The 27925-nt window shown below is 35.9% G+C and overlaps 1 protein-coding gene across 48 annotated transcripts in view; it reads left to right on the top strand.

Annotated features, from left to right (window-relative positions):
- Positions 1-27925, top strand: part of Ptprd (protein tyrosine phosphatase receptor type D) — a 2272674-nt gene that overhangs the window by 1339593 nt on the left and 905156 nt on the right. The gene's annotated exons all lie outside the window — the stretch shown is intronic.

Below are 27925 nucleotides of genomic sequence, written 5' to 3'. Positions count from 1 at the left end.
CTTTAGGTAATTTACCAAGGCATATCAATATAGAACATAGTCACAAATAATAGAATAAATTAAGTATATGAATTTAAAATAATGAAATGTATATTACTTGTTATATATATATATAATGTATGTATGTAATATACTTTAGACAAATTCTAGATATATATTATACTCAGATGTACATATTCATGGAAAAATCTGTCATCTGAGACAGACTCCCAATAGAAAACCTAAATATATAACAACTGTTGGGTACATTTATCTGAATCATTAAGTGAATTAATATTTTCCCAAAATAAAAACTATCTGATTTTTGGGAAACTGTTAATTCCAAGTTACTTTTCATATAACATAGAAAAAAAGAGAACATATATAAGTAATATATTCATTTCATAGTCACCTGCTAAAGTATAATCAAATTTTAATAATGTGGTATTAACCAATTAACGGCATTAAAAACTGAGGTCTTCTGAAGGACACTGTCTTAGAAATGGTATCTTATGTTATTGCTATGTTGAAAATCTAATCAAATTTTCTACTGAACTGCCATAGCTAAAGGTTAAGATGTTTTCCTAATTATTCAAGGAACCAAGTTATTTTCTCCTCTGTTGGGGGCTTCTTCTTCAAGGACAGAAAACATCAAATCTGAGTATCAGAATTTAATTATAAGTAATGAAGTGAATCAAATATCTTAGAAGCAATTCCAAGCTTGGAGAGCAGTGTATGATTTCTCTCTTAAAGGTTATCTATACTATATAATGAAAGTAAGCACTGCCAATCTTGTCAGTGTTACAATAATACCAAAGTGACAGGCAATGTCAATGATCAATAGTCAGTGTATATGCCTCAGAATGGGATCAGTATCACATACCATCAAATGTGTTGTCATAATTTTATAGGAAATTAGTACCAATAAAACTTAAGAACAAGCAGATCCTGCAACTGAAGAGGACTTTGACATACAAGGTTAAGACCAAATATTGGGTAACTAAGGAGTTTATCATCTAATTTCTCTATGTGAAACAAATTCAATCCATTATATGTTTCTGACTTCACACTTGCAAACTGAATGCTGAGATTTCACTGCTATTAAAGTCTATATGCTGTAGCTATAGAATAGAAGAGTATAGGCATACAAAATAAAACTTCTTTCTTACCTAAATGAAGGACACCAGACAATTGATTATTACGTGTTTTGGCTGTGTTTTGGAATGTGTTCTCAGAACTATATGTCTGGCACATTTATTCCTTAGACCCATGTCGACAGTACTATTTGGAGACAGAATTTGGAAGAATTCAGTATGACTAGAGGAGGTTATGAAGGCAAACTCTACTAATAGCACTGGTAACATTAGAAAAAGTGAAAGATACAGAAGTGGGTTGGCACAGTTGGCTCTTAGATACAGTCTCCTCTGTTAGAATGGAGCAAGAGAGCCCTCATTACATAGATATCAGTGCTAGCTAGGCTCTTGGATATCCAGCTCACCAAACTATAGTCCAAACAAACTTCTTTTTGTATATTACACATTCTCACTTGTTTTGGGTAAGCAACAGACAATAAATTATCACATTCATAAATCATTTCCAAATGTTAAGATTACTATGCATACTAATCATTATGCTTTAATTCAAGTGGTTTTATATGCAATCATTAACCAAGTTTGCACCCTAAAATGAAATGCAAGTCTTATAACTTATTGGCCATAATGATAAAACAATGATGACTAATACATGCTTTGAAAAGATCTAGTAGGTTAAAGACTTATCAATCTGAAACCTTAAAACTCATAAGAAAATATAAAGAGGGAAAATAATTGACATTGGTCTTTATAATGATGCTTTGGATTTGATATAAAAATACAGGTTAGGAAAACCAGAGAATCAGACTTCCTCAAGCCAAGCAGTTACATAGGAAAAAAAATGAACAAAACCAGAAGATGACATATATGAAGAGAAAAATATGTTTATACTTTATGTCTGCAATCATGTTCATATCCAAAAATATAACAAGAAGAAAACCAAAATACAACCCAATAAAGTAATGTAAAAGATCCTGAATAAACTTTTCTTAAAATAGAACATATAAATAATCAACAGGCATATGAAAAGGTTCTCAACACCATTAATCATCAAGAGTACAAAAAATATTCAAAAGCATGATTAAGAATCATCCCTGTTATGATGGTTATTTTAAAAAAATATAAGCAATAAAAATAATTGGACAGGTATGGAAAAATAAACCCATGTTCACTCTTGATAAAAATGTAAATTAGTATGGCATTATAGAAAACCCTATGAAGTTTGTCTAAAAGTCAAAAACAGAACTACATATGATTTAGCATTCCTCGGCTAATTTTACACAGTTAAAGATTTTAAACCAGTATGTGAGAGAAGTTTCTACTTGCATATCTCCATGGTAGTACAATTAACAGTAGCCAAGAAATAGAACAACATTGTCCCCATAGAAGCATACATGAAAGAAAAAAAAAATTACTCCACACACATGATCATACAAACAATAGAATACTATCTAGCTTTTAAGAGAAGATAATCCAATCATATGTAGTAATGTACATAAACTTGAAAGATACTGAAATAAATGAGATGAGTCAGACACACAAAGACAAATAATTTTATATGGAATCTAAATAAACTATTTTGGCAAAAGCAAAATGGTTGTTGGGATCTGGAAAATTGAAGAAGAAGGGGGATGTTGATCAAATGGTACTAGCTTTTATATATAAGATAAATAATTCTGGAGATATCAAAAATAGTATGATAACCATTTTGTACCTTTGCATATCATGTATTTGCATGCATGTCAATATACAAACAAACACATGCACATAGAAGCTACAGATAGATGCTAACAAATTTGATTGTGGTAATCATTAAACGAAGTATAGATATGCGAAATTATCTTATTACATACCTTGATGCTTTCATTGTGTTCATCACTTCAGAATTTCATAAATGTACACAATGTATTTAAGTCAAATCTACTTGGAACCTGGGGCCTATGCTGAGACACTTTGCTCAGCCTTGGTGTAGGGAGGAGGGGAATTGACCTGCCTCAAATGAATCTACCAGGCTGGGCTGACTTCCTAGGGGAGACCTTGCCCTGGAGGAAGTGGGAATTGGGGGGTGGATTGGGGGGAAGGCTGGGGATGGGAGGAGGGAGGACAAGGAAATCTGTGGCTGGTATGTAAAATTAAATTAATTATAAAATAAAAATATTTAAATAAAAAAGAAATAAAACTTAAAACATTTTGTTAGCAAAAAAAAAAAAGAAAAAGAAAACCTATAATTCTCTTGATAGCAAATACATAAATAATATCAGTACTTTGGCCATCTTGAATCAAGTCCCTTTACCACAAAATATAGCTTTAAACTTTACCTAAACTGAGTTTATAATCCCTACTCCTATAGTTAGGAATTCTACAAAGCCTCCGAGCTAAACAACCACAACATATATGCAGAGGACTTAGTACAGACCCATGAAGGCTCTGTGATTATCACTTCAGTCTCTGGGAGCCCCTATGAGCCCTGCTTAGTTGATTCTGTGGGCATTTGCCACCTGTTGTCCCACACCTCTCTGGCTCCTACAATCCTTCCTACCTCTCTACTGCTTTATGTTTGGCCATGGGTCTCTGCATCTGCTCCCATAAGCTGCTGGAGGAAGAGTCTTTGAGAATAATCAGGCTAGACATTCATCTATGAGTATAGCAGAATATTATTAAGAATCATTTCATTGAGTTTTTTTTCTTTTGACTAGTGTGTTTGGTTCTGCCCTAGGTCTCTGAACCATCCAGCTTCCAGTTCCTGATCTGGATTGTTGGGAATGGGCTCTCATTCTGTGGGTCTCAAGTCAGACCATTTATTGGCTGACCACTCTAAAAAGCTATGAGCCAATATGGCAGAAGACATTCTATTTGATAGGCTATTGTGTCTGGGAGAGACACTGTCTCCTTATTATAAATTAGCTCCACTTAAATTATTTTTATATATGTATATACTTTAATAAGCTTCCATATGAGGTTTTCAAGGGTATTTAGTATTAGTTATCCCTTACTATATTTCCTCTTTCCCATTCCTCACCATACTTAATAGTTCTTGCCCAATTATTCCTCATTTCTCCTTCCTAACACTTGTGCTCCATTTCTCTTCTCTTGAAAGAAACCCCACTTAATAACTCCTTACCAGTATTCTGAATTCTCAGTATCTAAAGATTCAAAACTAGCCTTGACATTACAAGACAAAATTTGAAGTAAAGTGATTATTTCCCGCTCAATCCATTTAACTGCAAATTTCATGGTCTCAAATTCCTTTATTGCTGATTAATATCCCACTGTATAATTGTACCACATTTTCATTACCAATTTATTGATTAATAGACTCCTAGGTTAATTACACTTCCTGACTATTTTGAACAGAGCTACAATACACATGAAAGAGCAAATATCTCTGTAGTAGGACATGGAGTCTTTGCGATGGTCTATCAAGATCATATGATAGATCTAGTTCTAATTTTTTTAATAACTTCTTTACTGATTTCCATAGTGACTCTCCCAATTTTCAGTCTCACCAGCAGTGAGTAGTGTTTTCTTTTCTATATACCCTCACCACCATTTGTTGTCACTTGTTTATTTATCTTAGACCTTCTGACTTTGGCAAGGTGAAATCTTAAGGCAGTTTTGGTTTGCATTTCCATGGTGGCTAAGGATTGACCCATGAAATGCAAATCATCCATTTGTTTTTCTTTTCTTTACTTTTGTAACTATTTGTTTAGTTCCATTCCCCACTTTTAAATTTTGTTATTTGCTTTCATTGTAATTATTTTTTTAGTTTTTTATATATTCTAGAATACTAATCTCCTGTCAGATGCAAAATTATTAAAGTTTTCCTTTTTTAACTGTTCTGTAGGCTGCCTCTTCACTCAAATGATGGTGTCCTTTTATGTACAGAAACTTCTAAGTGTCATGAGAACTCCCTTATTAATTTCTGGTCTTAATGCCTGTGCTATCAGGTTACTATTCAGAAAGCCATTTCATGTGGCTGTAAGTTGAAGCGTATTTGCTCTTTTCTTTGATCAGACTCAGGGTATTGGGTCTTATGTTGAGGTCTTTATTTAGAGTTCAATTTTCTGCAGGGTGAGAGATAAGGTTCTTGTTTTTTTTTCTTCTACATATAAGTATCCAGCTTTTCTAGCAATGTTTGTTGAGAATGCTATCTTTTCCCAATGTACATTGTTGGCATCATTGTCAAACTCAAGTAGCTGTAGAAGAACTGGTTTATATCTTGTTCCTTGATTCTGTCCCATTGATCAATATGCCTGTTTGATGCCAGTGCTGTTTGACTATCTCTATAGTATAATCTGAAATCAGGGATGGTGGTACATCCAGCAGTATTTTTAATGTTCAGGACTATTTTGATCATCTGAGAATTTTGTGATACTAGATATATTTAGGATTGTTCTTTTTATTTATTTGAAAAATTACATTAGAAATTGTTGAAGATTGCTTTTAATTTGGATATTGCTCCTTGTAAGATGGCCATTTACACAGTATTAATCTGCTAATCCATGAGTATTGGAGGTATTTCCATCTTCTAGGCTCTTCCTCAATTCCTCTCTTTAGCATCTTAATGTCTTTGTTGTACATAGATTTCACTACCTTGGTTAGATTTATTCATGGTAATATTTTATGCTATTATAAATTAAATTGCTTCCCTGATTATTTTTCTTGGCACATTTAATGGTGTATATAGGAAGGGTACTGATTTTTGTGTGTTAATTTCATATCTTGTAGCCGGGCGGTGGTGGTGCACGCCTCTAGTCCCAGCACTCGGGAGGCAGAGCGAGGCAGATCTCTTGTGAGTTTGAGGTCAGCCTGGTCTCCAAAGCGAGTTCCAGGAACGGCGCAAAACTGCACAGAGAAACCCCGTCTCGAAAAACCAAAAAAAAAAATTATATCTTGCTACTTTGTTGGATGGAAAACTATAGAGTTTTAGGGTCTTTTGTATATGGAATCATATTATTTGCAAATTAGAATATTTTGACTTCTTATTTATATATCCTTCACTTTTCTTATTACTCAAGTTAAGACTTCAAGTACTACATTGAAAATGAGTGGAGAAAAATGTATATCCTTCCATTGCTCATGATTTTAGTGCGAATGTTTTGAGTTTGTTGTTGTTGCTGTTTATCATAATATTGACAGTGAGTTTTTTTGGTTTTTTTTTTTTTTTTTTTTTTTTTTTTGGTTTTTCGAGACAGGGTTTCTCTGTGTAGCTTTGCGCCTTTCCTGGAACTCACTTGGTAGCCCAGGCTGGCCTGGAACTCACAGAGATCCGCCTGGCTCTGCCTCCCGAGTGCTGGGATTAAAGGCGTGCACCACCACCGCCCGGCTCAACAGTGAGTTTTTATATATCACCTTTTTATATTGATGCATGTCCTCTTACTACTTGCTTTTCTAGTACTTTTATCAAGAATGGATGTTGGATTTTGTTAAAAAAAAAAAAAAAAAAAAAAAAAACTTTTCTGTATTAGTGAAGTTATTGTACAGTTTTTGCTCTTGAGTCTGTTTATGTAGTAGATTATGTATACTGACTTGAGTATGCTCAACCATCCTCACATTTCTGGGATGAAGCCAACTTGATTTTAGTAGATTATTTATTTTGTGTATTCTTGAACTAAGTTTAGAAATACATTATTGAGAATTTTGGCATCGGTGTTTATCAGGAAGGCTGGTATACAATTTTCTTTTTGTTGTTGTATCTTTATTTGGTTTAGATATTAGTGTAATGATGGCTTCATAAAGACATCAGAGGCATCTTTCACCTGTTTTGTGTAATAGTTGGAGAAGCTTTGAGTTCCTCTTTAAGGTCTAGTAGAATAATGTGATAAATCCCTCTGGGCCTCTGCTTCTTTGGGAGGAAGGTGTTTCATTATTGATTCAATGTTTGTGATGGAATTACTTGTTTTTTTTGTCTTGGTTTAACTATGCTAATATATATGCATTAAGAAAATGATCTATTTCTTCTTGATTTTATACTTTGATGGGATAAAAATTTTAAAAATATGTCCTTGAAATGCTCTGAATTTCATTGGGATCTGTTGTAATGTATCCCATTTTATATCTATTCTTACTAATGTTGGTCTTTTTCCTTTTTCTTTTGGCTAATTTAGTTGAGAGTTTGTCAGTATTGTTAATTTTCTCAAAGTAAAAATTCTTCATTTTATTGATTTGATTCTTAGGGGTTGGTTTCTATTCATTAGTTTATGTTCTGACTTTGATTGTTTTCCACAGCTATTTTTTTTTTTTGGCTGTTGTTCATTCTTGTTTTTCGAAGGTCTTTTGACACACCACTAAGTCATTTATTTGCAATGTCTATGATTTTTGAGACACTTAAATCAACAGTGCAAGTGTAGACATCATATTCTTTAAAATTTTCTTTGTCCAAAAATATTTTCAAATGTATGTGTTTGTTATGTGTATGTGTTCCTGTTGGTGTGTGTAACAGTACATCAATACATGTGTGACCACGTCATGATGGCCAGAACTCCACACTGGAAGACTTCCTCTAATTATTCATCACTATATTGTTTGAAGCAAGGTCTCTCAGGGGTTTGGAAATCATTGACTTTGCTACTCTAGTTAGGCAATAAGTTTCAGAGTTACACTTGTCTCTCCATAGCTTTTCAGCACTGAGGTTTTAGAGGAATATAGCAAGGTGAGGACTTTTATGTGAGGACCAAGGATCTGAATTCAGATCCTCATACTTGTGCATCAGATATTTTAATGACCTAGCCATCTCATTTCTCCAGTGTTCTCTTACTACCACAGTGCTAGTTAACAGGTATATAGGCAATAAGATTTATGCATAATTAAGTTAAACTATTTTTATGGTAAGTATTTAAAGAAAAATCTTATCAAATATTTAGCAAAGTATAAATGACAATGAGAAAATTGTGATGGATGAAAGTTCCAAATGACGGGATACATAACATATACAATATAATATGCATATAGAATATATGAAACAGCTCAGACTAGCAAAGAAACTTTCGCACTTAGAAGTTACCTGGCCTATAGCTGTAAAGAAATAATAATAAAAACTTGCCTAAGTCTACAAAATATTCCTTTTATGTAACAGAAAGCTGGGTAGGAAGAAATGAGCTTATTTAAGTTCTTCACCCTCCAAGTTTCCTCATGTAAAGTGAAGTGTCCTGTAGAAATTAAAATTTAATAGAGAAGACTGTGCTGCACTTAAATGGTGCAGGGCTTCCTGGCAGCTTTCTTTCATCTCCTAACATTTCATTTCAGCATTTGGCAAAGCTGATGGAAAGTCAAAACTGGCATTAAAAAAAAAAAAAACAAAAAACAATAGGATACCATGCTTTTGAAGACATTTTTGAAAAAAAATATGGACCTATTATCATAGAATCAGCAATGTATTCTTAGTAAAAATATAGGTCAAAGTTGTTTCTCAAGTACATTATACAACTGAATAAAATGCTAATTCTATTGTGTCTTGAATACTGCATCTTTTTGGATGAAAACATCTTAAAATTACTGGATATTGAGTGGGGAAGATGGCTACAAAACTACACAGAGAAACCCTGTCTCTAAAAACCACACACACAAAAAAGAATGAAAACAATTCTATACCCTGGGCCTGGGTTTGGTTAGAACCTGTCAAGTCTGAAATGCCTGCACCACATCAGAAATTTCTAAGGAAATTTCAGACAATTCTAGAGTATGTAAAAACACTAATTACAGCCACAAAGAAACAACAACAACACCAACAACAAAATCCATCACCATCTCATCTAGTGAGGTGTAGAGAGAAAAGAGCCAGTCATTGCCCAGTGCATCACAGTGAAGGTTGTAAGGAAAACAGGGAATGACCATGGCAAAGAAGACAAGGCAGAGAGAATGAATAAAGGGGTCATACACTTTAGAGAAAAAAATGGAGTGAGGCTGAGTAAAACAACCACTGGATTTGCACAAACACAAATGTGAATGACTTACCCAGGGAAGACATAGAGGAGAGGGTGAGACAGAAGCCAGATTGCAGAGATTAACGGTGTCTGGAAACCTCAGATGGTTGTTAGGAAAAAAAAAATATTAATAGAGGATATAGGTCTTCTTCACCCTTCATCATCTGAGCAGAAATCAAATGAGAATAAATTATTTAGCACTATAGGAAATAAAAGACAATCTGAGAGAGCACTCTATGAGGCATGGTGCTGGGATTCAATGTGAAGGAACATGATGCATAGCTTCCTTTATGAACAGAGAAAAGAGACAGGTTAAGTCCTGTTTTCAGAAAATACAGAAATAAGGTGAGAATGCAAGGATTTCCTTTGTAAAAGAATGCAGGGAAGCAATGGTGCTGGCTGTGCACTAAGCAAAAGAATTAACTCTTCATCGCAAGTACATAAGGTTAAACACAACAAATTGAGTGGTAGAGATGAAAGTGTGGCATCGCATTTGTGACTGTCAGTCAAAACTTGTCTTCTCAGCCACCCAAGGACAAGAACAATGGGTTTGACAGACCTTGTGCTGTGGCAGACCGATGGTGTCTAACCCTTAATTAACCAACCCATAAAGAACCAATACCTGATGAACTTCTCTTCTATGCCATTATTTAGTTTGTCATATTTCCCAAAAGCCATTCGCAGAGATCATTAGCAACCAGAATTATTAGCAAGTAAAGTCAAGGCTCACAGCGGTGAATAAGAAATAGTCAAGTGCTAGTTAATAATAGAGCCAAGATCTGAACTCTGCTTTTTCATGTGCTTCCTATTTGCCAAGCCACTTTCCTCCACAAGATGGACTTTATTTTCAACATTACCTTTAAGTTAAAATTTTAGAAAATATCATACGGGGAATTATTAAATGTATTACTTCAATATTTTTCAAATAATTTTTCTGAGTCTGATAGAGTGATGATTGTAAGAGTTGTCGAAGGAATGGATCTCAGACATGTTCTTTGTGCATGAGTAAGGCTGGCAAATTTTCCTAGCACATGTTAATATCATTTCCTTTCCCATCTCAGTTCTGAAGACATCTGAAAGGAATCAAAATAGAACTTGTAACCATGGCAGGCGACTATTTATGACTCTGGCATCACATTAGAAGCAAAAATGATTCAAAGTACCTTAGAATCCAAAGGACAGCAGAACTAGAGCTCCTGAGACTTGATACTCCCTAGATGGTGCAGGAGCTGCAGTGAAGTAAAGTAAGCTATGGGTCAACTATAACGCAGCTCTAGGGACCAAGAAGACTCAGGAACTGCAGGACATGGAACCACAAGAAGCAGAAATGTCCAGTTAATTACACTGAATGTTTAGATCCTCTGATACATGCTGACATTATTAGAAAAATTGAGAATGATAATCTTGGTTAATTGCTGCCTGAGATAGTCCACAGATTTCTACGTACAAGCCATCTAGTTTTAGCATAACTTTAATACAGGCTATGATTGGATTATGTTTCACATGTACTACTTGCTTATAAATAGTCATAAGCCCTAAGAATGCTTTAGTAGAGAAAAGAAAAATATGACAATTGCTTGATCAGTAGTTTCCTTCTGTGGTATTATAGTGAGTAAGCATGGAGGTGCTGAAGAATTCTTCAGTGTGGATGTTGCACAGCATTGATACACCTCTAACACATTCACTATGTTGATCAAGCACATTTAGGAAGAGCTTAAGCAGAGACAAGACTCTTTGTAACTAGAAGCCATTGTTTCTAGCCTCTGTGACATTTTTCTTCATTCAATAAGAAGTTTCAAATGAAGTTCACTTAATCAAACCAAATAGCCATGATAAAAGGACCTGCATACTTACACTGATCACATTTTTTTAAGGAATGCTGTCTTTAGGGGTGGAGATGGGAGGACTTACCTCTTAGCTGTTGGATAGTATTTTTTATAGAAGAAAATGTAAAAGTAAATTACAGATGTTCTCTGAGCTTAAGAGAGAAAAGAAATGAGAAGATATAATTGAACCTGTAAAGGCTTCATTTGTAGATGGGACATTTCCTCCTGGGAAATGAAAGATCTCACAGTAATAGAATGAATGTACTTCTGATTTATGGTAATTAATTCAAAATGTGGTTTATCTACCACATTGCTCACTATAGAAGATGAATTGTACAACAGGATTATCTGAGTCTTGGAAGTAAAATTAGCATAACCTTAGCAGAAAGTGAAGTTTTGCACTCTGTCTTCACATTGAAAGCATAGATCAAGCAGCCCTGTCTTATTTCACTGCCCAGAGGTCCAATTATAAAAGGGAAATGAAGCAGAGAAGGAACGGCTTTTCTATGTACTCTTCCATGTCATAGGTTTTCTGGATATTATACCAAATTTAGGGGAAGATTGAGATGCATCCACACCATTAATTCTGACCTCAAGATAAGAGTTGCATAAGGGCAGATAGTGTTCCCTGTGGAAGAATGTTTCTTTATACTCAAGTCTGAAAAAGAAGGGTGAAGTCCAAAGTATGGAAAAGTATCCACCACCATTGTCTCCAAAAAAAGTGATGCTTCATGAAGATGTTGCCTAATGGAGTTTCTGTGACTCCCTGCTGCATGTTGGATGCCACTTCATCTTGGACAGCCTATTCAGAGATCAAATATAATTTACTGTATTCGAACAGCAAAACTCACACTTATAATTTAACCTTCAGCTATTAAAGAAAAACAAATAATTAGCTGGATATATTCATTTTATCTATGTGCTGCCACATGGTTATGTATTTTGGTCTTATATAGTAGAAGCCATGTATTAAAAGAAAAATTATAAGGTAATCAATTTTACCTCTTCAGGAAGTGACTAGAATTTCAATTACATGGTACAGTTAAAATCAAATGTAAATGATCACATAAATTATAAGGAAACTATAAGATATTTAAATGTTTCCTAGCACTCAAAATTCTGTATTTTATAAAATAATTTTCTAAATTAACCTTTTAGGGGGAATTTTGTGGCTTTGGGTTAGGCTTACTGTAGAACAAACTAAGAGCAAGATAGATATATTACCTATAGTGATGTAGTGATGGAAACATTGCTCTCTAGTACCAGCAGCTTCACTGATTGAGATAGTTGGTAGCATTGATCACCCTGCATTGCCAACCACCTGACACACAGAACACATGCCTAATTTTACTAAGTGTTGTGTCTTCCACAGTTGTGAGAAAATGCAGTCACTAACATGACATCAAACAGAGTACAATCTAAAAGTTCTACATGCTTTACCTATTTTTTTTCTTTTTCTCCCAATATCTATGTTTGCCTTTGTCAGTTGGTCAGACATCTGGAATCACAGAGTGTGTTCTCTTTAAATGGGCTTCTTTCACTTTTTAGAACATACTGAAGGCCTCTCCATGGCAGGTTTTGCCAATGTTTCATAGCTCATTTCCTTTAGGAACTGAAATATTTCATTATCTGAACAATGTGCTGCGGTTTGTTTGTCCATTCATGTACCAAATGATATACTTTTGGTTGCACACAAGCTTTAGAAATTGTGGTACTATTTCCACAAATATTCAACTGCACATTTTTATATAAAACTAAAATTTCAACTCACTTGGGTATACGCTAAGGAACATGGCTGCTGGATCCTATTGCAAGAGCACTTTTAGCTTCATATAATATGGCCAGATGTTCTTTTCCTAGTGGCTGTACCATTCTTCACAACTGCTATAGTAAAAGCCCCAGTTGCTCCCATCTTTGGTAACATCATGTAGCATTGGGGTTTGAGAGCTGGGGCCACTCTACCTTATGTGGCATCTCAGTTTTGTTTAACTTTTTGCTATCTTAATGATATTGAAAATATTTTATATGTTCTAATATCATTGATGAAGTATCTACTTAGGTTTTTTGACCATTTTAAAAACAATTTGTTCATTTTATGACTGCTGAGTTTCAAATGTTCTTTGGATATTTTGGACATGAAATTTGCCAAATGTGTCTTGTCTTTTCTAACTAGTTGCTCACAGTTTGTAGCTGTCTTCTCATTCTCTCCATAGTGTACTTTTCAGAGCAGAATGTTTCAGTTTTAATAAGGGCAGCTTATCAGTTATTCCTGTAATGGATATTGCCTTTTGTGTCACAACTAAAATATTATCACATACTAAAAGTCACTGAGATTTTCTCTTTTGTTATCATTAAGCTATTTTATCTTCTGTGCTTTATGTCTGTGTTATATTCTGAATTGATTATTTTGAGCATGTACAGTGCATGCCATATTTTTCCATGGGTCTGTCCAGATATCATAGTACCAAGACTGTATGTGTTCCATGGTATTACATTTCTATTTTATCAAAGATATATTGCTGAAATATACATGGATCACCTCTCTCCTCTCATGTCTGTCCTATTGATCTGTTTTTCCAACATTTGGATAATACCACACTGTCTTGCAAGTATTAATATCAGAAAGTATCTGGCCACTGATTTTATTGTTCTCTTTCAATGTGTTAAGTCTTTTGTATCTTTTTTTGTCCACATAAAATTTGAAATCAATTTACAAAATAACTTTTGATATATTGATTAAAAATCTGTGGATCTGTAAAACAGGGTTAGAAGAACTAGGTCTTAATAGTCCTGTATCTTCTCCATGAATCTGAATTCCTATCAGGGCTTCAACTCTTGTCTTTCCTTAGAGATTTTCATTTTCCTCCTGTAGACATACATGCTTTGTTAAGTTCATGCTTAACTGTTTCATTTCTGAAAGGGTGTTGATGCAAATTATTGCATATTAAATTCAAAATATACATATTCATTGCTGATATAGAAAGTTAATTTAATGCTGTGTATTAACCTTGTATCCGGTATTCTTGATTATTAGTTCAATGAGAAAATGACCATTTCATAAATTTGGAGCACTCTATGAATTATTAGTCTTATACATTTAGCTTGATTTATATCTGTCCCTGGTGATTATTCCTCTGTTGGATATAATCCAGGCAGTATCAGAAAGTTTCTAACTGGATCCCAAGAATGTTCAATCACAGCACGAGTCCTCTGCATAAATCCCAATGCCATGCCTGAAGTAAAAATAGACATGTATGTTGCATAAGAATATCTCTCATATGTGAGATCCTTTAGGCTCCATTAAGAGCATAACACAGCTCCTTTTAAATACTCAATTAAAAATTGAATGTTTTCTGTCATGTTAACATGTCATGATGGTGGCATATTGGAAACAACCCAATAATCTTGCAAGAAACAGTAAATTAAATCATTAACCACCTACACACTGAAAGAAATAAATAGCTGTTAAAAGTAAAATAGGACTAGGAGATAACACAATTATAAATATTCTTGACTTGTAAGCATGAGGACATGAGATAAATCCCCAGAACCATAACAAAGAGCTGGCCATGGTGGTCCATGCTTATAATCCTAGCTCAAAAGACAGAACAAAACCACTGGATTACTAGCAGGCCAGCCTAGCCTATTTGCCGAGTTCAAGACAAATTGGAGACTATGTGTACAAAAATGAATGAAGTAGACAGAACTTCAAGAATGACATGTTATCCTCTGGAATCCACATTCAAGTGCGATTCACAAAAACATACACAAGGATGAGGCAAATCTATACATTTTTCATGTTGTTTAAAATAAAATAGCAAGGGTTGATTGCAATTCTTATGTAGAATGTATGACCATGGTTTGCTACAGTATACTATTATAGCAATATGAGGCCTAGGTAAGGCAAGTGGGAAGAAAAGCAATTAATGGTATTTCCATTTACACTTTAGCAAAAATCCACTCTTTACAACGCTGTCAACAGAAATATAAACTTTTTTAAAAAGTACATGTTTGAATGAATGTTATGGATATACTATGCTTTTCAAATTATTTATTATGAAGACCCACATGCGGTAGATGACTCTAAGGAAAAAGCATCTTTCAGACATGTCCTGGTTGAAGTTACTACTCTTTCTATGTTGAAACACTATGACCAAAGCAACTAGGGAAAAAGGTGTTTCTTTGGTTTATAACTTCCACATCAGTGTTCATTTTTAAAGGAGGTGAAAACAGATTCAAACAGTGTGGGATCCTTGAGGCAAGAGCTGATACAGAAGCCACAGAAGAGTGCTACATACTGGCTTCCTACTCATGACTTGCTCAATCTGCTTTGTTATAGAATCCAGGACTACTAGCCCAGGGTTGGCACCAATCACAATTGGTTGGGCCCTCCCACATTAATAATTAATTAGAAAAATGCATTACAGGCTTGCCTACAACCTGATCATATGGAGGCACTTTCTCAATTGAGGCTTCCTTCTCTCTGATGACTATACTATATGTCATGTTGACATAAAACTACCCAGCATAATACACAACAGTACATATACACAGTTGAACTCACAGACACTGTGAAAGTAAGCACAAGGTCTACACAGTTTCAGACCAGAGAAACTTCCAGCACTGACAAGGGAAATAACATAAAGTTCCAGTACTAACCAAGAAGCTATTTACTATCAAACCTCTTAGAAAGGAAAATTCCTTTTGTCCAGTGCAGTGTCACTGGGTATATCAACCACACTCCAAGGCACGTCCCATGCCTAGTAGAAACGGACCAACACAAAACAGACACTAAGGTTGCCTATTTGTTTGCTTTCTTTTATTTTTGAGTTTATAATTATATCCTTTCCCCCTTTCCTTTCCTTCTTCCAAACCTTCCAATAAGCCCTCCTTGTTCTTGTTCAAATACGTGGACTCTTTTTTCATTAATTGTTGTTATATGGGTATCTGTATACACATATATATTCCTAAATATAAACTGTTGAGTCTGTATAGTTTTACTGGCATGTATGTTTCAGCGCTGACTACTTGGTATTAGATAACCAATTGGTGTGCTCTTCACTGGGGAAGATGATTTCTTCCACTTTCCCTCTAGCTCTTTGTACAAGGTTGAGGCGTATACCCCATCTACTTGGGAGTGTAGGCTGTTGTCCTTGTTCAGTTCATGTTTAGGCAGTCATATTAGTGAAACTTTATGTTTATAGCTTTTGAGATTACTAGAAGATATAGTTTTACAGAAAACTCCATGATCCTCTGGCTTTTACAGTTTTTCTGGCTCCACTTCCACAATGTTCCCTGAGCCTTAGGAGTAGGAATTGTTTTGTGGATGTATCCATTGGGATTGGGCTCCCCTACTCTCCATTTTGATTAGTTATGGTATTCTGTACTGGCTAATGACTTCTCTCTGTTGCAAAGAGGAATTTCCTTGATGAGGGGTGAACACTGGTGTGTGTGTGTGTGTGTGTGTGTGTGTGTGTGTGTGTGTGTGTGTGTGTGTGTGTGTGTGTGTGTGTGTGTGTGTGTACAAGTATTAACAGTGTTGTTAGAGATTACACTGGTTTGGTTGTGGCTGCATGTTCTCCTTAAAGATCTATGATTTCACTAGGCCTAAGCAGTTGGCTAGGCTTCCAATACCAAGTATTATGATACACTTGTTGACCAGTCCTTAAGTCCAATTAGAGAGCTTTTGTTCACAGACAATGTATATGTGCCACTATTGAACCCTTAAGATTATCTTCTCATACTGGTTGGATGTTGTGATTCATTGGTACTGTAGCTGAGTAGGACTATTGGTTGCTTCCCTTATTTGAAAGGTTGAGTGGTATCTTCTGGTAACATGAAAACTAGTCCTCAGGGAAGAGGCATTCAGGTCAGTTCCAGCTCAGAGGCTTCTGGGCCCTGCATCTGAAGTGTATGGTGTCTTCAATGATAGTCCATAATGTCTGGGATTCTCTTAGATAACTCTGACCAATAACTCAGAAAGGGACTTTCATATAGCTGGTGCTGGATCTTTTGTTAGTTGTTCTTGGAAGGAGCATTGTCAACCCAGATGGGAAATTTTCACTTAAATATGTGTGTGTGTGTGTGTGTGTGTGTGTGTGTGTGTGTGTGTGTGCTCCATTTGCTCCTTTCTCATGGATTTTCTGTGTTTGAATGTGTATATGCTTTTTGTTTTATTTTGTTTTGGTATTTTTTGTCTTACTGATTTTCCTTTTCTTTAGTTTGATTTGATTTTAGATTTTTTTGTTGTGGTTACTTTGTTTTTAGTTGTTTTCCTTTCCTTTTTTGGAAAGAGAAAAAAGAAAGTTGGATGGGGAGGATCTTGTATGAGTTGGGAGGGGAAAATATAGTAAAATATATTGTGTGTAAAACATTTAATAAAATTAAAAAATATTTACTAAATCATTAATAAAGAGAAAAGGAGGGTAATTCCCTGGTATTTTCTTTGAGTATTATACCAAGAGCATGGTATACAGGTTTTAGAATAAATTGCTGCCACTATATGTTTATCTGTTATTCATCTTTCTATTTATTATCTACTGATCTTAAGAGTAATATTTTTATCACACACACATACACACACACAATGATCTTATGACTAGTCTATCATTTGAAAACAAAATTTCAGCTTCCCTTTTTGAATGGTTCAAAATTAAACTTAGTGTTGAATATCACCTTAATTCTGGGGAGATGGCACAGTGGTTACACCACTTGCCACACAAGCTGGAGGATATGAACTTAAATCCCCAGAACTTACATGATGCCAGACATAGTGGCACACATTTGTAATCCCTGTGCTCTGGCAGGGAGATGATCAGTGAAGACAGGAGAATCCCACACAACTTGCAGACCAGGTAGCCTGGTGTGACACATAGGTAATCACCATGTGATCTTACCTCAAACAAGATGGATGGTGAGGACAGACACCCAAGATTGTTCTCTAACTTCCACATGTGCACTGTGATCTATATGCACTGGCACTCACACAACAAACCTGACTGCACACACCATTTAAAACAAAACACTGATTTCTTTGGTAACTGTTGGGTCTAATGCATCCCCCTGACTTTACCAGTGGCTATATATCATATTCATGGTATGTTGTTCAAATCAACTGTAGTTGCTTTTATTCCTAAGACAGAGCAAACAGAACAAAGCGTGTCTGACCTAGCTGATTATTTTCAAAAATCTTTCTCTGTTCCAATCAAAATCCTATTGTCAGATGCTCGTACTATATCTCAAGCACATTTAATTTAATCAGCACATTGATCCTCTGAGGAAAGATGTGACCATCTTCATGTTGCATGTAAGAATATGGAAACCCAGAGAATCCATGGTCTGCCTAATGCTGAAGCATAAGGGAGTTTTCATGATTGTGTGTGAGCAGCCTTCTGCAGAGAAACTTTTAACCTGATGCTACCCCCTCTCATCTCATGTCTGTGTCTCTACCCAGAGAGGTTCCACTTATCTTTGACAGCACTCCTGTGTGTTCCCGGATCCATCACCCCATATGAAAATCCACATTCCTGATTTCATGTAGTTTTCCTGTTGGGTATTAATCCTTATTAAACGTCTGTTTATGAATAACATGTCCTTCATGTGCTGTCATTCTAATGTCATTTTATTTTTCATAAATGTCTTAAAATTGAGCAGGCAATATATTGAATTTTCTACCATATGGAAGAATATAGTCATCTGTATTGCTGAAATTAGTACGTCATTCAACTCAACAGTCATAAAATCAATGTAATTCTAGAGACACAGATCCTATTAAAAGTAATAAAAAGTAAATTGAAGATTTCAGGCATGAGAGTAAATGGCTTAAACAAAGACTTGTATCTAATGGATCAAAATATGTTGGTTATAATTTAGTTGTTATATATCATTTATTAACCACTTGCAGAAATAATTCACCTTATTTTTGGTGAATTGTAGGACATTCATGGATGCTGTTTTGTTTTATTTTGCTTTTTTCAGGCAGGACCTCACTCACTCTGCAGCCAGGCCAGCTTTTTTTTTTTTTTTTTTTTTGGAGTGATCCTCTTTCCTTTGCTTCCCAAGTGCTGAGATACAGGCATATGCTGGTTGTCTTGATTTCACTGTTTCTATTGGCACATGCCATACCTTAGTTAATGTTTTAAAAACTCAGTAACAAGTCAGTGAAAGTTAATGCACAATAATCTTATGAATGTGGGTTCTCCCCTCACATGGTTGATCAACCATCTTTTCAATGGAAAGATGTTTCAGAGCTGGGCTCAAGATTGTACAGAATTTATTATTGGCATTTTTGTGAAAGATGTAAGTTCTTAAGAAACACACATGTCAGGATGTTGGCAATTCTTGGCAGTTAGTAAAAATTAGTGTGAAGATTCAGAATGGTAGTTCCAAATTGTTGGTAATTTAAAGTAACCCAACTTGTCTGAAACAGTCTTCAAAGTTTGGTTAAACATCTTATAAAATTCATTAGTAAATCCATCTGGACCAAGGTCTTCTCCAGATGGGAAACGTTCATTACTGTTCTTTGTTGCTCATGGTTTATTATAGGTGTAGTTTATTTTTGAGGCTTGTGGATAATTGTATACAGTAAATAAATTAAGATTAATCGTTTATTACTCATCAAAATGTACTTCTATAATGGTCACATATAAAAGCATTAGGGATATATTTCTAACATATCTCAATTAACATAGACTTTTTGTTTTATATGTACATTTAAAAATTTTAGTGGTTTAAAAAACATATGACTATCTGTTTTTGGAAACATCTTACTTCCATCACCATCTGATAGTGATATGTAACTTTCTGAATATATAAGCCTACCTGAAGATGTTTAATTCTATAAGCTGGTATCTTAATGTATTCATGCTAAATTATAGCAAAAGAAAATATTCAAAAGCATGTGGAATCAGTAATGTGAATATGTGTTCAAATAAATTACACAAATATACATAAATTCTTATTTTATAACAAGTATTATCATAGATTCTAAAAATAAGTATCAGTAAAATTTAATTAAGAGTTTAGGAAAGAAAAGAAAAGAAAATACATAAAAAGAATTAAAGTTGGTTAAATAAAGCAAGAGAAAAAGGAAGTGAGTACAGTAGTGGCCAAAGCTGAAGAACTCAGGTCTCCCTTCACACTATAAAAAGCTCCAGGTGTGGAGTGAGGCCCAAAACACTTACGATATGTGTACAAAGAACCTTCTAGGCAGAAGTAACTAGATGAGACAGGAGGGTATATCACCAATGAGTACTTGTACTCTTTTCCTTAAAGTGACAGGGAAGTAGGGTGGGACTGATTTTCTCAATAGAGAATTAGAGACATGCAAGGAGTGGACCCTATTGCCCTCATGCCATGGAAGAGGATGCTCTCTTTGTTTTAGCAACAGTTTTCTATAAATCTCTGCTTTATTTAGCCAAACGCAGAGGTAGCTAAACCAAAGACAAAGCAGTGGCCCCGTCAGGCCCCGCTGTGTGGCCCCACAGAGACTCAGGAGCAGAAAGTGGAAGGTAACTACTGGGAAAACTGGGTATGACTTGGGTACATACATTTACCTAGACTTTGTTTCTCGGTGGATCCAAACTGTATATATATAGTTGCCAAGAGCATCTCAAGGCTAGGTCCACTCATGCCAAAACAGGTGCACTTGGTCTCTACCCTTGACCTGTGTCATTTAGTAGTACATTGTTCTCACTCATAACCAAGGGTCATATGTGAGTAATAAATCACCTCTTTGGCTTTCTCACTTGAAAAATAAAGAAATGAAAAGAAAGAGGAGGAAAAGAAATAGATGAGATCAGCACATTAGGGTGTATAATTTAAAAATGACTAACATGAGTACTCATCAGCTGGGTTCAAAAATAAACTTCAGTCAATGTTCCAGAGAAAATTACTAAACAGGCTACAATGTGCCACTGGCAGACTTCACTAAGGCTTAAAAAATGTTAGAGAGGGTCAAACAACATTAGACAAGGGCATTAAGCTGAACTATAGCCTCCTTTTCCTCTGGGGTCAAAGCAGTGGCTTTTATTTTCCCAGGAGATTTGTCATACTAAATTCAACTGAGGAGAGCACTCCCCACAGCACATAAGACATTATTGGTTTGTGAAGCTCAGATCCTTCACAGCCTAGGGACATGCTAGTGTAGGAGAGTCCTTCTTTTATAGAAACAAATAGACAGATACAAGCATACACCTGCACACACATAGCTGTCCCACTCACTGTTGTCACATTTTGTCCTGAAGGAGGAGAGGTGATCAATGGATATCTGTACTCATTCATGCTTGAAAGGGACACAGGTAGGTCATCTTATTGCATGTGATTGGCCTTCAGATGACAGTATGCCTAGAAGAAGGCAAAGAACACAACCAAGGACAACATATCTTATTCTGTCTTTCCTGTTTCTGAAACACAAAGTCATGAGACCATCCCAGTCCAGCAGAGTAATTGAGCATCCTAAAACCCTGCACTGGCTAATGGAAGCTGGTGAACTGGTGAGCATTGGGGTTAGGGGAGATCTAGGAGCCACAGCAGATAAATGTAGACCAGGGCAGAGTTGTATCTTCTTTGGCTGGATTTGAAGGCATGCTCTATCTCATATACTCTCTGTCACTGAAACCCATAGCCTATTTCTCTTCCTTCATGTGCCTTCAGACCATTCTTGAAAAAAAACATGCCCAAACAAAATTTATTGTCCAAGTGAAGTCTTCTGCTGAGCACGTCTTGGAACGAAACTTCCCACAGTATTTGAAATTGGTAAAATCAAAAATTAATGTGACAAACAGCCAAATGAATGGAAACACATGAACTATGAAGCAATAGCTGAGGAGCCCCCAACTGGATCAGGCCCTCTGGATAAGTGAGACAGTTGATTAGCTTGATCTGTTTGGGAGGCATCCAGGCAGTGTGACTGGGACCTGTCCTCAGTGCATGAGCTGGCTGTTTGGAACCTGGGGCTTATACAGGGACACTTGGCTCAGCCTGGAAGGAGGGTACTGGACCTGCCTAGACTGAATCTACCAGGTTGAACTCAATCCCCAGGGGAGTCTTTGCCCTAGAGGAGATGGGAATGGGGGGTGGGCTGAGGGGAAGGTGGGAGTGGGGTGGCAGGGGGGAGAACAAGGGAATCCGTGGCTGATATGTAAAATTAAATTAAATTATAAAAAAATTGTACAGAAAAAAATTAAGGTGGATCACAGGTAAATGCTCACCAAATTTGAATTTGAGGACCATGAATGTTAATAGGTCTTGGGCAAACAAAGAGGTTTTAATGGTCAAATCAATTCAAAGGAAGCTAAGGAAACAGAACAGTCTGCAAGCTGTTTGACATGAACACATGAGGATCCCACACAGACCACAATTAAGACAGGTCATATATGACAAGTTCAAAAATTATATATGTAAATATATAACACATATATATTCAAATTCCAGAAAAAAATATGTATGTATTTGAGTGTACACACACACACACACGCACGCACACACGCACGCACGCACGCACGCACGCATGCACGCGCACACACGCGCACACACACACACACACCAAACATGATTATGTACATTTACAATACCAGAACTAAAGAAACAGAGAAAACCCAAGGTCAGGGCCTCTCTGGTGAACCACACTAGCCTACTTGGTAAGTTTAAGGCCAATGAGAAACTGTCTCAAAACCAGAGTGTGCCAGCTAAACATATCAGAATGTAAATGTCCTTTCCATACAAGCTTACCATATTAACTCTATCATCTGAACCCACAAAGGAAGGAGAAACCAACTCCTGAAAGTTGTGCCCTGACGTAACCCAGTTGTCCTGGAACTTGCTACGTACTGGAAAATGACACTGAAATTTGTGCACTCTGCCTCCATCTTCCAAGTGCTAAATATGCAGGTATATGTCACCAACGTTGATTTATGAAGTCTATGGATCAAACCCAGGTTTTCATATAGGCTATTCTAGCATTCTACCAATTCATTTATATCTTTAGACTCAGCAACAAAATTGTATTTTTTCTGTATCATGCTGCAGTGGATCCAAATTCCACTCCATAGTATCTTAGTGATTGCTTCACAGAGCTAGTTGACCCAAAGAAATGCCTTCTAGTGGTCCTCACAGAGGACACAGCCTCATACACTCTACTGACATTTTTGAAAGATGTGTAATTCTGATGTTGACATGATGGATTTTCTCAAGCTTGTTAACTTCTACAATGTTTCTATGTTTTCTTTGAAAATATTAAATACTTCAAGGTATCTTTGTAAGCTCACTGTAGCCCCATAGAGAATCATGTCCTAGAATTTTGGGACCATAGTTCTAAGAACTGCAAGTGATGCTTCAAAGAGAAGGGAAAGATTCAAAATAGGCAGTGACAGCAGGAGTACCACAAGATCAAAAAGATTATCATAGGGAGGTTTAGATACTCATATAATGCACGAGATATTTATACTCCTTCTAAAGCTCAGCAAAAGTTTGGAGTTGTGCATTCTAGAAATTACAAAATGTTCAGAAACTATAGAAGCTGCCAAATAGCCTGTCTTACACAGACACACACTTTCTGCTTTCTTCCTACTCCTGAATATCTAATGACATCACATACCTTCCTTTTACACCTACCTAAAATTGGCCTAAATGCTTTTCTTATACCCCCTACTTCAACTCACCCAGGTATTTCTGTTAGAAACGTCTTTGTAAATTTCCAAGTAATTCTGCTGTATATGAATAATGTTGTTTTGGGTTCTGGAAATGTTATTGATGGTAGAAGAGAGGAGTTAAACTATGAGCTTCATTTTTTTCCCATGAGAGTTTACTTTCCTCTGAGCACCTGCTTAGACATTTAGTATTAAAATGTACCCACACATCAGCCTCATAATTTTTTCATTTACAAAAAAAAAATTGTCTACCTCAAATATACACTGAAATTTGTCCATTTCCTCCAGTCTAGTACAGACTTTTAGAATATGTCACCAACTTTTAATTCTCTGAGAGTCTGAGTAAATGGATTTACTATCAGAAGTTAGAGTTAGAAAACCTACATTCAAAGCTCAGTTGCATCCATTTGCTTCTACCATGAAGTGCAACTGATATACTGTCTCTACCATGAAGAAACTGTTCAGCAGCTATGGAATCCATGAGGCTTCCTTTGTTAATTTTGTTTTTATGGAGTTTTTAATCTCACTTAGTAATTAAAGATAATAAAAAGAAACAAGAAAACCTAACCAATTTGTTCTTTTCATAACCCATGGATTATATCTGATGTCACCATCTGCAACTCATTTTCGCAAAGGAAGCTCTGGACACAAAGCACACCTTCAACCACTGTGATTTTACAGAATACTTCTAGAAGTCTCAGACATGCATAGCAACAGTCTTCAATTACCACTTGCTAATCATGTCTTAATAATTTAATTAGCATTTCATCTTCACTAAATATATAATATATATTATTTATATAGATTTACTGGATTCTACTCCTGGCATATTTTAACAGCCACCTTTACATGTTTCTGTGAAGCTCTAAATGTGAGCCATGGTTCTCTTCTATTCAGATGGACCACAGCAGAGAAAATATTTAGCTTTAGAAATAAAAATAAAACTTTATGTGAACTGAGGGAGAGCTAGAAATCTGGACATGGGAATGTTCTCCCAAAATACATCATGTTGAGAAACTGGGGGAATAGGCAACCAAGGTTCTCTTACATACAAGGGTAACACATTTGAAGAGAAAATTTTGCAATATTTTCTGCTATTAAATCAGAGAATTACTCTGAATTGAGGTATATAAATAGCCACTCAGATTTGTTTAGAACACTCAGTACATTTGGGTCCTGGCCTTTACATTAGCAACATGTCCTAGTAACTCTCCTAGTTTTCAAAGTAGTCTCTGAGAATCTATGTATGTCTCTACATCCCTTCCTGTATCTAGTAGCCAATGAAATATTGATATGGCATAAGCAAATTCCTGTGGCCTTCACCCCATCTGAACACCTACTGGTGTGTCTGTTTGTTCTTATAAGGTAGTTCATTCTTGAGTCCTTGAGGAACTCACTGACATCATGTGTGTGCATGTGCTATAGTAAATAAAACTTGTCCTGTGTGTACTGTAGTGTACAGGCTTGTAGTCAGAATGTAAGATTGCTGAATCATATGGTCATTCCACTTTGAACTCTTGAGAAATGTTCAGGATGTGTCTTATAATGCCTATGCTATTATACATTTCCATTAACAGTGCACAGGCACTCCCCTTTCTCCACAAACTCCCATTCTTGATTGTCTCTTGTCTTTATGATTAGCATATTTGCTTCATAGTGATACTTCATTGTGGTTTTGGTTTTCATTTCTCTCGTGATTTAAAATAGTGATGACTCTTTCATATATGCTAACCAATTGAATGTATTTTTAGAAAAGTGTCTGTTCATCGGATCACTTATACATTTAACAATCAGGCTATCTTTTTGAACTGAATTTTGTAAGTTCCTGACTCATTTAGAAATTTTGCTGTTTATTAACTGTGTGGTTACAAGCATTCTCATTCTATGGGTTTTTCTTTGTTCATTTTGCTGAATAAGTTCTTGGTTGATGTAATTATACTTGTTTAACTATGATTCTCTTGCCTAGAGGGTCTTATGTAAAATATACAATGGATCCATGACATTGAATTTTCTAATTTGTTTATCGGAGTTCTATGACATTCCATTTTTTTGAAATCTTTTCTTATACATGGATGTAAAGTTTTCCTGGCATCATCTATTTAATGTTATCATCCACTGTGATGGTTTCATTAGGTATGACCCCCAGAGACTCAAGTGTGTGAATGCTTGGCCCATAAAGATTGGCACTACTAGGGTTGTGGCCTTGACTTTGTTGGAGAAGTGCATCACTGTGGAGGCAGGCTTCAAAGACTCATACATGGTCAAGCCACACCCAGGATGGGACACAGTCTCCTATTGCTGCCTGCAGATCAAGATCTAGAACTCTTAACTCTCTCTTTGGCACTATGCCTGCCTGCATGCTGCCATACTTCTCACTATGTGATAATGGACTAAACCTCTGAAACTGTAAGCCAGCCTCAATCAAATATTTCCCATAATAAGAGTTTCCATGGTCATGGTATCTCTTCACAGCAAAAGAAACCCTAAATATGACACCTTCCTAGGGTCCTTAGAGCACCTGCGTATAAAAATAATTGACGGTAACACCATGCAACTTGTTTTTTTTGCTTAGTGCTCTTCTTTTGTCCACTAGTCTGTTTTATTTCCATCCCTTTCTTGGCTTATTCATTTTTTTTCAAGTTTGTTTTACTTGTTGTTTGTAATTAGTTGTTCCATGTAAATTTATAAATCTTGCTTCTCTTCTTGTCTCTATAAATGGGAATTCCCACTGGAACTACATTGAATCTATATATACCACGGCAGTGTAGACATCTTGACAATAACAATTCTAGAAAACTATGGACATGGGCTAAATTTTCAAATATTTATGTCTTTTATCTGTGTTTATATATTTTTCAACTTACACAAAACTACACCTTCTTGGTTAAATTCCTTATAGGTAATTATTTTAATGTTCTCATAAATTGGACAATTGTCTTTATTTCTTTTTTAGATAATTTATTGTTAGCATACATAAACATAGCTGATTTTTTTATTCTGACTGATTCCTCCAGCTTTACTAAATGCATTCATTTAAGCAGTTTCTTTTCAATTTGGACCCCTTCATATATTCTTCTCTTATGTGATTATGCATGCAAAGAAATCAAGGATTGTGTCGAATAGAAGTAGTATAGGTATGTATTCTGATCTTATTGATCTTAAAGGAAAATTGTCCAGTTCATCATTGTGTATGATGTGAGCTCTGAGCTTCTTTTAGATAGACTTTGATGTGATGAGGTTAATCCCTTCTACACCAATTTGTTTGGAGTTTTCATCAAAGAAAGTGTTCAATTTGTCACTCTTTCTGTGCTATTGAGCTGATAATGATTTTAATACTGTTGTATTTTGGGTTTGGATCTGCATATGTTAGAAACACTTGGTTATGGGATCTGTCTTAGTTCAGATTTCTATTGCTGTGAAGAGACATGATCATGGCAACTCTTATAAAGAGAACATTTATGGGGTGGCTCACTTATAGTTTCAGAGGTTCAACCCATTATCATCATGACAGGGAGCATGCAGGCAGACAGTGCTGGAGGAGTAGCTGAGAATCCTACATCTTGCATCTTGCATGCAACAAGTAGTCTACTGAGACACTAGGCAGTGATCTGAGCATAGGAAACCTCAAAGCCGGCCCCCATGGTGACACACTTCCTCCAACAAGGCATACTCACTTCATCAAAGCTAAACCTCCTAACAGTGATACTGCCTATGAGGTTATGGAGGCCAATTATAATCAAACTAGCACATTCTACTCCCTGACCCCCATAAGCTGGTAACAATATCATAATGCAAAATGCATTTAATCCAACTTCAAAAGTGCTCATACTCTATCATAGTCTCAAAATTATTTTAAAATCCAAAGTTCAAAGTCTCTTCTGAGACTCATGTAATCTCTTAACTGTAACCACCTATAAAATCAAAATAAAAAAGCAGATGACATACTTCTAACATATAATGGCACACCACCCCGCTACACAGCAAGCCACAGAGTAAGAGTAAGGTTTTCAGAAGTTAGAAAGCAGGAAAAGCCCAGAGGCAAAAGGTAGAAAGGATAATGTAAGTTAAGAAAAGCTGACAAGAAACAAGCCAAACTAAGGCTGGTCGTTTATAATTAAGAACAAGCCTCTATATGTGCTTTATTTGGGGGCTGGGTGGCAGGCCTCCCAAAAAAACAAAAAACACTCTTCTTGGCAGGTATCCCATGACTCTGGCATTTCTAACATCTTGGATTCTCCAAGGCAATCCAGGCTTCAGCTTCACAGGTTCAGACAATGGTCTCTCTACTAGGCTTCCATTAAGGGACAACCCCTGACACATGCCTGGTCTTAGCAGCTTTCTTTAGATGTGGGGGCAAATTCCATAGTCTGCTTCTTTTATCCTTAACTCTAAAGCCAAAACTATATGGCTGAAACTGCCAAGTCCAGCTGCTTGCTGCGGCTGGAACATGGCCCCTTCTT

Source organism: Peromyscus leucopus, chromosome 2 (genome assembly GCF_004664715.2).
Source record: "Peromyscus leucopus breed LL Stock chromosome 2, UCI_PerLeu_2.1, whole genome shotgun sequence".
Taxonomy (NCBI): domain Eukaryota; kingdom Metazoa; phylum Chordata; class Mammalia; order Rodentia; family Cricetidae; genus Peromyscus; species Peromyscus leucopus.
The sequence above is the reverse complement of the archived record's forward strand: the minus strand, read 5'-3'. Positions and strand labels throughout refer to the sequence as shown.